The sequence below is a fragment of the Pelodiscus sinensis genome, chromosome 12 (genome assembly GCF_049634645.1).
Source record: "Pelodiscus sinensis isolate JC-2024 chromosome 12, ASM4963464v1, whole genome shotgun sequence".
NCBI classification, from domain to species: domain Eukaryota; kingdom Metazoa; phylum Chordata; order Testudines; family Trionychidae; genus Pelodiscus; species Pelodiscus sinensis.
The window spans coordinates 31,879,245-31,892,878 of NC_134722.1; the positions used below are offsets into that span (position 1 = coordinate 31,879,245).

Below are 13,634 nucleotides of genomic sequence, written 5' to 3' on the forward strand. Positions count from 1 at the left end.
ATAGGTAGACTATAGCACTCTACCTGAGCTGTAAGGACATTTATTGAAATTGAACTATAAAGGTAAATGAATGGTATTATAGAAGACCAAACAAATTTAGAACCCATCCGAAGTCCTTTCTTTTACAAAATTCCCATTGTCTGGAATGGGAGTTTTGGCTAAGTAAGGACTACATGATCAGGCCCTTACTACTATATGAAATGTTAAAGCGGTCAAATTTGTCTGTACTCATGAACTTGTAACAGTCAGATTGTTCTGTGTTTACTTATGCAATGTACTATACATGAGCCATCAGAACTGTTTACAAAATGTATTAGTTTGACTCCAGCTTTCTAACCAGAAAGTAATCAAAGTGAAGAGCCCAGTTATTTCTGAAACCCCAGCTTCTCCTAACTTGAAATATTGTGTGCTTCATCTTTCTGTGTAATGGGGAAAACTGTAATACTCTATACTGAAGTACAGTTCACAATAATACTTCAAAGCACGGTACAAACAATAACTACCTAACTGTCATGTTGCCCCCATAGCACTAGTAAGTATTATTATTGTATATAATCTGGCTATTAAATAATTTTAAAAATTGACAACCAGTGAATGACAAGTCCATGATTTAGCTATTTTGCTGTATTAAGTGTTTCTTAGTATTTTATTTATTTTCCTCTAAAGTGTATGTGACTGGTAGACACATGTAATCAGGACTCTTCTAATGTAAATATTTTCTTAATATTCTTGTTCAGGGTTGGGAACTATCACCATTAAATCATGGAAACTGATTTATTTTGTCCTCAGTCATCTTAACTTAAAATTTAGCAAAATTAGATTCCCTCTAGAGAACAATCTCACATTAAACATCAGGTTTTGTTGGACAGTACATGGAAATCATAATTTAAGAAAACAACAGCATTATTTTAATTGTTTCTTTTGGCTTCAGGAAGGCTCAAATAAAATTATTGGTCCTTCACAAGAAAGTTAGCCTCACAGTTTGAGAAGCATTACTTGATATGATGCTGGAAACTGTCATGGGTCAGGCTCCTCAGCTAGAGTAAACTGTTGTGCACCCCAAGAAATCAGGTTTCTAAAAGAGCCGAGGCACTCATCTACATCACCCGAGGAGTTGGTCTACGTAACCCGACCCATGTTTTTGGTTTTTTGCAACCAGCAAAGAGTTCAGTTCCCTGGGTCAGATCCTTGAGTGGTATAAATTGACACATCTCTATTTGCTATGTAAGCTATAATGATTTACTGCATCCGAGGATCTGGCACAATATATTTTAAATGAGATGTGTTCATGAGGTATTTGTAGATCTGATTCTGCATTCTTCCACCAAGCAGAATGCCCACTGAGGAAAGACTACAAGCTGAGGTCCCTTATTAGTTCAGGCTTCCAAGGTACCTTTAAGAACTCACAGGGGTGGTAATAACAAATAAATGTTTTAAGAAAACAGTAAGGTAGGATATTTCTAGCATTATTCAAAATGCTTCTGAAGTGAGAGGTCACTAAAGAGTTAAACTTGGTGCTTGAGTAGTTTAACATAAAGCCCATATTTGTGACTTTTTCCATATCAGAGTTCCTACAAGAGCATGTAGAATTTTACCCGTGACCGTTCCTCATTTTCTAATACCTTTATTCAACCTCTCTCACCTGTATGATTTAGCTATATTAAAATACCATAACATTCTCTCCCCTGGCACTCAACAGCAAGTGTCAAAGAAGAATGACAGTGGCTAGTTTGCACACTTGAAATGGTTTATTTGTTGCAATCCTGTGCACAAGATGTTTATCAGTAACCATCAGACAGCCATGCAGAAGAAACAGCCTTAATTCTGTCTGAGACAGCCTCTTATTGCTATTGATAGTTAGCATCAGTGTCCAATCTGAGAAATGGAACTGCTGCAGGCAACTTCAGTCAAGACATCCTATTGATCTACTGCTTCCTTTGCCTCCCTGAAGCTAAAGGAGAAAAAGAAAAAAGGGCAGAAAAGCTTGCTGCATAAGGGGTGATGGAGCAATCTATGCCTTACAATCATTCAAAAGGGGTGTGTATGTGCATGGATATTCCTGATATTCAGCACCTCAAACAATTGTAAATCATGCACACCGTCATGATAAATATAAATGTCAATGTGTTGGCAATGTCCTTTATATAAGAGGTGTCACTGGAACTACATTTTTAGCATGAAACATTTTTGCTGCTTTTTATTTTTCATTGACTTATTGTGCTTCTGTTATACTCTGTCTAACACAATCAATCTAAGCATAATATCTGAGACTCCTATTCATAAATAATACATATTTGGGTCATTTTCATTCGTATACCAAGATTTACAAGTGAAAGAAAGAAAGAAAGAAAGAAAGAAAGAAAGAAAGAAAGAAAGAAAGAAAGAAAGTGAGGAATGCTCTAATGAAGTAGATAAGATTATACATTGCTGTGATCAATTAATATGTTTTTCTGTGCATTAGGTGGACATCTTTATTGTACATATATAAGGATTTATAATTTAGAGGCAGAATCAACTGTAAGAATAAAATGCTCAAAGAGAAACTTCTTCCAAGTTTCTTTTTGAGAGAATGTGCTAAATGCAGCAGACTCAAGAACAACAAAAATCTGCATCATGGGTTAACATATTATTTAATTGAGCCCTGCCTACTACCTTCGGTATTTAATAGCATACAAATGTTGACCATATCAAATGATGCACCTAAGAAAAAAATAATACTCTATTGTTGCATACATTAAAGGACCTCAACATACATCATACAAAGGCAGACAAGTATTACTATCCCCATTTTACAAATTGGGAAAACTGAGGCACAGAAAGGTCGATGGCTAATTTTTTCAAAAGTTCACACACACAATTAAGCACATTTTTTTTAATTTTGTTTTTATGTGCATGAGTCACAGGAGCAAAACAAATGCTTATGTGTGAAGAAGACCTGAGTGCAGGAAAGGGCTCCACTCAAATCCTGTAATAGAAGTCTTCATCTTTTCCATTTCCAATTTCTTAGGAAAAAACTGAATTGCTTTCTGTGTCTCAAAGAGAAGGAGTATTCTGGACATGTGCTATGCCAGAGGATGCTGCTCTGCAAGACAGCATGCAGGTTGCAAGGGAGGAAAAGGCATTGTTGCAGGGGTGGAATGGGGAAAGAGTGGGCTGCTTTGGGAATTTCTCCTCCTTTTCCTGTTGGGTTGGGAACAAGTTTCCCTCTAAGCTGCGCTGCAGTATAGCGCTGCAGCTGCTTAATCAGCTTTGCCCATTCAGGCAACTCTGTGCATGGAGCCCTGAGTCCCTGTCTGGGTGGGGCTGATTATGCAGCTGGGGGCTGTGCTGCTGTTCAGCTTATAGGGAACCTTAGTTGGGAGTCATGGGCTGGGAAGGGCAAACAAAGTGCGCACCCGTCCCCAGAAGATGGATTACATACCTGTGCATTTGCTCGGTGGCTGGCTGGTCATTCAACTCTAGACCAGTGGTCCCCAACCTTTTGGGCCTGCTGGGCGCCCGAGGGCAGGGCCACGCATGCACAGCGTCCCTGGGGGTGAGGCCGCTTATGCATCGCACAGCCGGGAGCGGGGATGCTCACGCCATGTGCATACACTGTGTGCCCGGGGACGGTGTCACACATGCACCACGCGCCCGGGGGCGGCACCGTGCATGTGCCACTCGCCCGGGGTGCAAGAATGGCTTGGGCTGGCCCTGGTCACTTGGCGGGCGCACATAAATGCCTCAGTGGGCGCCATGGCGCCCGCAGGCACCACATTGGAGACCACTGCTCTAGACTGTGGCCTTAGTGAATACTGCATTATTAGACTAGCCCTTCAGCTCTGAAAATTTGCTTCAAATACATTTCCGATCAAAAGTGAAATTTTATATTTCATAGGTCTTTTAAAACACTTTACAATAGAAAATAAAAACAATAGGGAAAAGGGATACATTTCATTCCCCCTTTTTATTGTTAGATTTTGCAAATGAGCATTATATGTGCCTTCAAAAGTGTCAAAATATGTGATAAATTCACACAAAAATGGCCCATACCACAGGACTATTATAGTGAACCAGAAAGCACTAACCTGAGGAGTAGCAATATACTCCAGGGCTACGTCTAGACTGGCATGATTTTCTGCAAATGCTTTTAACGGAAAACGTTTCCATTAAAAGCATTTGAGGAAAAGAGCATCTAGATTGGCATGGACGCTTTTCCGCAAAAGCACTTTTGCACAAAAGCATCCATGGCCAATCTAGACACTCTTTTGCACAAAAAAGCCCCGATCGCCATTTTCGCGATCGGGGCTTTTTTGCACAAAACAAATCTGAGCTGTCTACACTGGCCCTTTTGCGCAAAAGCTTTTGTGCAAAAGGACTTTTGCCCGAATGGGAGCAGCACAGTATTTCCACAAGAAGCACTGATTTCTTACACGAGATCATCAGTATTCTTGAGGAAATCAAGCGGCCAGTGTAGACAGCTGGCAAGTTTTTCCGCAAAAGCAGAAAAACTTGCCAGTCTAGACACAGCCCAGGTATTTTGTACCAAACATATTTGCTAGTTCTTTTAATATTTTACATGAATCAAGTGCAAGGTGATTTGTTGAGTATAGTGTGCTCATCAAATCTAGGGATGATCCTGACAGAATTTTTCACCATCCAAAAACAGTGACTATTTATAAATCCCTGCTTTGTTTGAAATCAAAGGCAGGAACAGAAAAACAAAACAGGTATATTCCTTTTTGGAGGTAACAAGAAAAACTAAGTTTATTCCTCTTCACAAGCAGGAGTTATTATTTTAAAATAACAAGCCCATTATTTCGAAATAACAGGTGTGGCACTGTGGATGCTCACCACGTTATTTTGAAATAAGGAGAGTTATTGAAATAAGGAGAGCAATGTAGACATGCCCCCAGTGCTCTATGCAAACCACCTCTGTGAGGGGAGTAGATAATAGTGCTGGGTGCATGTATCCTAGTGCTGTAGCCTGGTTAACACTGGCACTTTACAGCACTGTAACTTGCTGTGTTCGTGTGTGTGTGTTTTTTCACACCCCTGAGTCAGATAGTTACAGTGCTGTAAAATGCCAGTGTAGACCTGGCCTAAGAAAGTTCAGAGGTTCACCCTGGCTTCAACCACATGGAACTCTTAAATCTGCACAACTGGGCTCTAACCCTGAAATATAATTGATAAAGGCAGACCCTTGTGTGCAGAAAAAAATCCCACTTCAACAGGTCTTGGAGTGGGTGACAGGGTCCACATTCATGTGGATTACACTGCAGGATCAAGGCCTGGATTGGAAATATCTGTAGAATACAGGGCGTCTCTGCTATAAGTCGCCCTGATATATATCCATTGCACACTAAAGTCGTTGACACTTGTAGGAACTGATGCGTTATAAGTCCTCCCATTCCCCGCTCTTAAGTAATGAAAAAAAACCCTCCCCAGAACCCTCCAAAAAAAAAAACAATTTGTGCAAATGGAAGTCAGTCATGGGGAAAAAATTCCCTGCTTTAAATCCAAGTTCTTTGGAAAGTATCTTGGACTTATAGCAAGGACGGCCTGTAGCCCCATCATAACACACAGCACAACTGCTTTGGCTAAAAGCCCAATGTGTGAAAAAAAGGAAAAAAGATCACTGTGGGAAAAGTTCATCCTCCATTTTATGTAATGCCCCAAACTGGAAGTTTAGACAAAGTTTGGCTCAGTTTTTATGGTATATCCAGTGGAGCCAACAACCTTTCTGGGCCCCAGGCCAAGGAGGGAAGAGGACCCACACTGTGCCCCCAGAATGGGAAGGTTTAGGGTGAAAGAGGTAGGGTTGAAGGCACCCAGCCCTCAGCATCACCCAGACTGTGGCACACTCCTTCCCCCCCTGCCGTCTATGCGGTCTGGACTGCATGGAAACAGTTTAAAGGGCCCGGGGCTCTGGCCACTACCACAGCTGGAATAACAGCAGTGTCAACTGGGAACCCTGGGCCCTTTTGTGTCCCCAGTGAAACTGCTCCCTTTACCCCTCTCTCTTCATTGGGCCTGGGTATAACTGAACCACTTTGTCCATCTCTATTTCTTTGGTTTCACCACAAAAACAAAACAGAAACCATTTTCTAATAATCCAAGGAATAAAAAAAAAAATTAAAAGCTATTCTGGTGGTACTATAAACATTAAAATGGAGACTGCAATAGCAGCAAACCTCACGTTGTTTAGCATCAGTTAACAGACATCAACTAGACATCAGAGGATGGATTTCTGGCCCCTCGCATTCCATACAATGAGCATATGGTCATACTTTCCTACAAAAAACTGACATCAGTCCCAGGGAATCTTTACCTGAATATGAGAAGACATGCAGTAAGAAGATGATGTCAAAAGAAATTTCAACAGTATATTTTCAGTATATCCCAGAGGGGTGTGAGATCTTGTCTTGGGGGATAGTAGAATTAACACAGCTAGCAGAAGAGGAAAACATCAGAAGAAAACAAACTGACAGTCTGCATCAAAGATAATCAAATCCAGCCATATGCAATCCCAGCAGAAGATTCGAGATAAACTAAAAGGTTCTGTAGTATTAAATGCTGCTAAAGCAGCACGTACAAATAGAAGAGAACGTATCTCACAATCTCAATAGATCTCTGGTTTTCAACTTTCTTTCACAGGCAGACCCTTAAAAAACTTCTGTTGGAGGTGCAGGCCCTTTAGAAAACTTTAGACATTGACTGTGGAACCCCATGTTGAACCTGGAACTCCATGAGTCTGCAGACTACAGGTTGAAATCCATGATATACAGACCAAATTCTAGGCTGGTGAAAGTCTATGTAGTTCCACTGAAATCATGAGAGCTATGCTGATTTATACTAGCTAAGGCTATAGGCCAGAAGGTTGTTGAACACTGTAGCACTGCTACCAGCTTTATACCCTGATGTTAAAATCAAGCAAAGAAATTGGAGAGTCCATGTGTCATTAACCAGGAAAGCATCTACTTCACAACAGCACAGTTTAGCATGTTTGCCAAAAAAGACAGGTTTTATATGGTTCAGGTGGAAAAGTGCAATGCCATCAGTAGTGTGGCCAAAACATTTGCTTTGAAAAGCAGGGTTCTTTTTTCCAAGGTCAACTTGAGGTTTCCTGGGTTCGGTGTAAAATGTTTTGTGGGGCCAAAGAAATATTTACTGGGTTGTAGGGAGCAGGGAGGAGATATGTAGTCTGAACATGTTTTAAGTCAGCCTGGGAGGTCTTTTGGGTTTTAAATATTTGTGTCTTCTCGGACAATTTTTGTGTGTGTGTGTGAGATACTGGAAATGGAAAAAATGGCTACTTCACAGTGGTTTTCAGTCGGGCGGCTTCCTGGACTGATCCAGCAGCATGGATGGCATGGCTAGTGTCTTCCTCCAAAATGCTGTTCTTAAAGACATTTTCATTTCACCACATCTGATGAATTGATACTGCAGAGTCTTGCCTAATGTTCTCAACCTTTTTTTTTTTTTTTTTTTTTGGTAAAACAAAGAGTTTCTGGATTGAGCAATGGCTTCCTTCACATGACCACTGACAATACAAGTGCTGAAAGAACGGCTTCCTAGGGACAGTGAGAGATGGAGTCTGCTGGGCACAGGCATAAGTGAATTGGCAGCATCAGACACATTAGCTCTTCAATGAGCAGGTGATTGGAAGTTGTGCTACTGTATGCTAAAGATCATCATCTGGATTCAGGAGTGGCAGTGAGAGGTTAAAAGAAATATCCAGTAACAATCACATTGGAAAAGAGAGAGCCCTTCTTATATCTGCCAAAGGAGCTTGGGAAGAATTAATGTCTCTGAGTCAGAAAGACTGAGAACAAGTGAAATACTACTACGGGAGTTGCCAGAATCCTCCTTGCCTAGAGGAGAGATAATACTGAACATGCAATTTAACCAGGCAAGTGCCAAGAATCCTTTTGCAGATGTCATGCAGCTGCTTTCAACTACAGAAATGTACACTGAACCCAGTGCTTAGACCTTCTCTGGTCTCCTCATTTGCTGATTATACCAGGGGAGCCTACAGTGAGGCGGGATGTCCTGAAATCAGAAAGGATCTGAGGAATCCTGTTAAGTAAAACAGCAGCTACAAAGTGAGCTACAGGTCCCTCCACATAATTGGGCAAATTACACAGAGTGGAGTAAAGAATTTAAATGGGAGAAAAAATCAAACAGGAGGTTGGGGGGAAGCAGAGTAGTTCCTTGGGTGATATGTGGTAGGGTGCTTCTTCTATGTCTGTGGGTAAAAAATACAATAAAAGAATGATCAGATATAGTCAGAGGTAGTCAGATCAGAGACAGTTAAATAAAGGAATGTGCTAACCTAGGATAAATGCGAAGAACTGGGCCTGTGGTTAGTGTGATGGTGCAGTCATCTTTAACAATTCAGGATTCAGACAGGGAGAATCCCCTTAGATCTTGGAATACCCCCCCAAATCCACATCAATTCTATCTGAAGGACTGGTAAGCAAAGGAACAAAATAAGGAATGGAAGGGAAAAGAGAGGGGATTTGATTCTCATCTACATTAAGGCTCCAGCAGAAAAAGGGGCATTACAGTGCATTTAAAGCACAGTTACTCCCATTTTAATGTCTTTTCACAGTGCTGAAGTGGCAGAGAGGAAAAATCAGAATCAGATTCAGTGTATCTGCAGAACTGACAAACAAGAAAGTTGCTGTTCAAGACAGCATGAAAAGAGCTTAAAAGACGTGAACCTCTCTGGCTGTCTTAAAGTTTCTGCTGGTCACATGACTCAACTCTAGTAAGACTGGAAAAGGGCTTTTCCATTACCAGAGAAGCAGGGTTTTAAAAAAGGAGGCTCTATACAGAGCAAATGTGTACTGTGGATAGAGCCCATATAGGCCTTTATAAAACGTTTAGGTATATCTCCCACCTTAATGCCTCCTAAGATAGGGGAACATCTGGAAGCTCAGTGAATAACTTCTCAGATATGCCCAAGTTTGAATATGACAACAGGAATTTTGAATGCCAAATTTTGGTGTCTGCAAGCATTGCAGACTTTCAAAAGCAACCTCAAATTTGTAGCCTCCAAATTGAAATTTCAAAATTTTAGGCACACCATATTAGAACCTTCAATCTTTCCTTAACCTACAAAGTTGGATTTGCATGCACAAATAGTATTTTATCAATGTAAATTTGGAATTTAGATCTCCAGCTAATCTAGTGTGTGCTAAAAAGTGGCCTTTGGAGAATGAAAATAGTTGGACACTGAGGTTTGCAAATTAAGAAAATTAACCGTGGCCACCATAAACAATTTTGGCCATAGAAGTCTCTGTGGAAAACACTGTGCTCTGTATGGCTCACTTCCTGCTATTAGGTTAACCATAGATTGCAATATATTCTTATGGAGGCTGTTTGTACCGCTCAACTTGAAAAATGGTGCAGCTCCCGTATATCTGTGTGTCAAGTATGCAGTTACAATGATCGAGGAGTGAGGGGATGAACCTGAGGGAGTCAGAATGAAGGAGCTGGTTAAAACCCTTTGACCCCACTCTGTCAAGTTAATTTTACTCTGAATCAGACCTGTCTTTCTGTCATCTTAGATACCTCCAAAGTGCCTATCTCCACAGTGTTTAAGTGCTATGCAATGATTAAAAAGCATGGAATATGCCCATAAAGGACACCAATCTTAGTAACTCCTTCCTTTCTCAGGGGATGAAGCACTGGTTCAGAGGAGAAGACAAAAGGGTATATGTATCCTCTTAGCATGTGCCCAAATGGGTGATGAAGATGAACCCACAACTCTGGTGTCTGGGGAAGCCTGTTGCAAAAACAGGGGCAAAAGGGGACATGAGGAAGGAATACAAACCTGCTTTATGAATGAGCAAATGTAATGATGGATGGCTAAGTGCCAAGAGAAGGCATAAATGTGATTGAATTTGCACAGTTGTAACTATTAAAGGTTATTTTACTTTTAATTCTTTGTGGTAATTTCTCTTATTCCTTCCTTAGAGAAGCCCTTGATTTTCACTTGCTAGATGCTTGGATGTGTTTGTCATACCCCAAAAGGTGATTTCAGTTCTTGGATTCCAGAAAACCTTTTCACTGATCAAAACACAGCTGCACATACTTGCTTGATAGGTTAATGGGTGCCACAGTTCTGGGGTATGTCTGTCTATACCTGTGAAAATATATATAATTAGTAAAACAGATATCATATGTATATGCAAATCCAGAAGGTAAAAATGACTTGTAATATGACAAACTTTTCATTTGCCAAACCTAATCAAACTATCTATCTCAATAGCATAACCAAACATATGACCTATATTCGTAATGCTGCTGTTGTAGCAACTTCAATACACTCTTGGTCTATTCTTTTAATTCTTCAGGGTTTTTTTTTAATGCAATCTCTTAAATATATATTTTGATTTTTTAAAAGCATGCTAATTTAATCTCCTGCACTCAGGACATCTATCTTCCTGCAGCTGAGTTGTTTCCATTACTTTTCACATGTGGGCAAGATGTATGATGTAAGTCCACAGAGCCACATGAATTGCCATTTGTTGGACAGAGATCATAGGTTTTAAGAAAGTGAAGACAGCAAATTGCTACCTAGTTTATATAAATTGTTTTTAGTAAAACATAGCAGTATATTTCCTTGTAGAGGCATGTAAATTAGACTACCCAACATAGTCAATGAAGCAGGGATTTAAATATCCCCGGCTTCATTAAAATAAAAATGATCACCGTGCTGTGCCGGCTCAGATGATCGTTGGCACAGCGCAACAGTCAAATGCGGCTCGGTCGACAGGGAACATCTTTGTCGACTGCTCCCTTATGCCTCATGAAACGAGGTTTACAGGAGAGGTCAACAAAGGAGTTCCCTGTCGACCAATCCGCGTCTTGACTGCTGTGCTGTGCCGACGATCAGCTGAGCCGGTACAGCGCGGTGGCCATTTTTATTTTAATGAAGCCAGGGATATTTAAATCCCCGCTTCATTGACTATGTCGGGTAATCTAATTTACATGCCTCTGAAGACAGAGGCATGTAGTCTAGACATACCCAAAGAAACCAACAACAATTTCAGTGTTTTATTGTATTCATAAATTTAATATTACAATTATAGCTCTTTCTCCTAGGAGTCTTTCCTGCTCTTTTTCCATCTTATCTGCTCAGATTGGATGGCACAAAGGTCCTGGTTGAGGAAGGAACCTATGCATCTGAATTGTCAAACTGAAATCAATGAAACTACTCCATCTTCTATGTAAAGTTAAGCACCTGCTTGAGTTCTTTGTTGGACTGGAGAGGCATAAATAATTAAACCCCTGATCAAAAGCCAACTGAAGTCAAGGGAAGTCTTTCCTCTAACTTCAGCAGGCTTTGGATCAGGGCCTAAATGGTAACAATTTTGCATAATAAAATCACCCCAATTACATAAATAACAACACTTCTGCCACCACTACATTCATAAATATAACAATATTTTCAGAGGGGTAGCTGAGTTAGTCTGTTACTTGAAAAACTTAAAAAATAATGAATAGTCTAGCAGCACCTTAAAGACTAACAAAACAGGTAGGTAGTATCATAAGCTTTTGAAGGCAAAACCCAATATTGTTACTCTAACAATATGTTAGAAATATCTAAATGGCTAGGAGTTCAGCATTTTTTATAGTCGAACAAAGTTTTGTCCGGGATAAGTGCTACTTTAAATGCCCTTTCTTGTAATGTAAAAAATGAAAACAGACTTGTTTTACCTTTGTTTTTTTTGTTTTTTCTAAGACTCATTTCACAACAGTTAATTTTGAACTTTTAATTTTATTTCCAAAGCTTTGTTTGATAAAAAACTTTTCCCTTTTGGAGCTAATGATGAAAACTATAACTCATTTTTTTGCTCAGACACTTTGTAAGGAAATAAAATTAAAAGTTCAAAATTAACTGTTGTGAAATGAGTAGTTTTTATTCAGGATGTAACCAAATTAGCACAAACATTTTGGACAATTATGGGCAGATTTTCAAAAGAGCTCAGCTTACATTTAGGCACTTAGGGTATGTCTACACTGCCACCCTAGTTCAAACTAGGGTGGCTAATGTAGGCATTCGAAGTTGCAAATGAAGCCCGGGATTTAAATATCCCGGGCTTCATTTGCATCTTGCCGGGTACTGCCATTTTTAAATCTCCCTTAGTGCAGACTCCGTGCCCCCGGCTACATGCGGCACGGAGTAGGTAGTTCGAATTAGGCTCTCTAATTCGAACTACCGTTACTCCTCATGGAATGAGGTGTACCGGTAGTTCGAATTAGAGAGCCTAATTCGAGCTACCTACTCCGTGCTGCGTGTAGCCGCGGGCATGGTGTCCGCACTAATGGGGATTTAAAAATGGCGGCGCCCGTCAAGATGCAAATGAAGCCCGGGATATTTAAATCCCGGGCTTCATTTGCAACTTTGAATGCCTACATTAGCCACCCTAGTTTGAACTAGGGTGGCAGTGTAGACATACCCTCAGATAAAAGGTCTCAAACTCCTGGCCCAGGAGGCCATCTCTGGCTGTAATGATTGCACAATCTGGACCAGTGGGGCCTGCTACCGCAGGAAGTGTGGGCTGTATGCCATCGGGCATCCCTCAGTGATCTCCAAAGCCATGTTTTCAGGGATGGGGTTCCATGGTGGGGGGGGGGGGGGGGGAAAGGCAGGGATGCTGGCAGAAAGGGGTGGGGACTGGGGTTAGTAATTGAAAGCCCCCCCTTGCCCATCACTAGATCCAGGCCAGATTGCATAATTTCTCTGGCTGGGGATGGCCCTCAGCCAGGAGTTTGAGACCTTTGACCTAGATGAACCAATTGTCCATGTTTAGCACTTTTGAAATTCTGACCATTGGAAAATATCAGCTTGGTACCTAGTTATTATGATGATGAGCATATTGGAGATTATTATTTCATTTTACAAAAATTATTTACACAAAGATAGTGGCATCCAACTAATCTGCATCTGATGTAATTTTGTCTTCATTATGAAGAACATTTTTAGTTTTATGAATTTACCTCAGAATTGGATGTGTCTAGGAATGTTTTGTAGTTTCTGAATAGATAACAGAGACAGATTTCTGTATACAGCACAGTGTGTTCTCGTACAGAAGAATGATACCTGTGATAGTTCAAACTTGAGTAGAGGCCCCTCTGAATCATTTATCACTTGTTGCTTTTGACTTACTAAGGACTGATTCATTGTCCATAGATGTCAGGGGATGGCCCATTTAATAATTATCTGTTCTGTTCATTCTTTCAGAAGCACCTGGCATTGGCCATTGTTAGAAAACAGGATCCTGACGTAGGTGGACCTTTGGTCTGACCCAATATGGCCCTTCTTATGATGTCAGTGGTGAAGGTTCCACTGACTTCAGTGATGTAAGATCAAGAACTGTTTGCTCATCATGATCCACAGGGTCAGTCTTGTGAGGGTGTGCGAGTGTGTCTCTTCATAGCAATGGGAGTTAAGGTCATGCATGCCTCCTATGAGTAGGAAAGGAGGCCCGTAAGCATGTTTCCCTATCACATTTATCTTTCCCCGTCTATTGTGATTTTCTTGCCAGTTACTGCACTTCTTTTGTGGAAAGAGATGATAGTACTAGTTTGCTTCCTGTCTGTGTGCATGAAGAAGTGAGAGGAAAAATGTAAATCCTTTT

General features: G+C 40.6%; 1 long non-coding RNA gene across 2 annotated transcripts; it reads right to left on the reverse strand.

Moving 5' to 3' along the window:
* Window positions 1-1,123: 1,123 nt before the first annotated feature.
* On the reverse strand, window positions 1,124-13,288 carry LOC112545472 (uncharacterized). Of its 2 annotated transcripts, none has more exons than XR_003088934.2 (3): window positions 12,994-13,288; window positions 9,924-10,132; window positions 1,124-1,951 (listed from the first exon to the last, which is right to left on the reverse strand). It is a non-coding gene; the product is annotated as an uncharacterized LOC112545472 (long non-coding RNA). The 2 variants fall into 2 exon arrangements; XR_003088936.2 differs by having other exon boundaries at window positions 9,821-10,132.
* Between the last annotated feature and the right edge of the window lie 346 nt (window positions 13,289-13,634).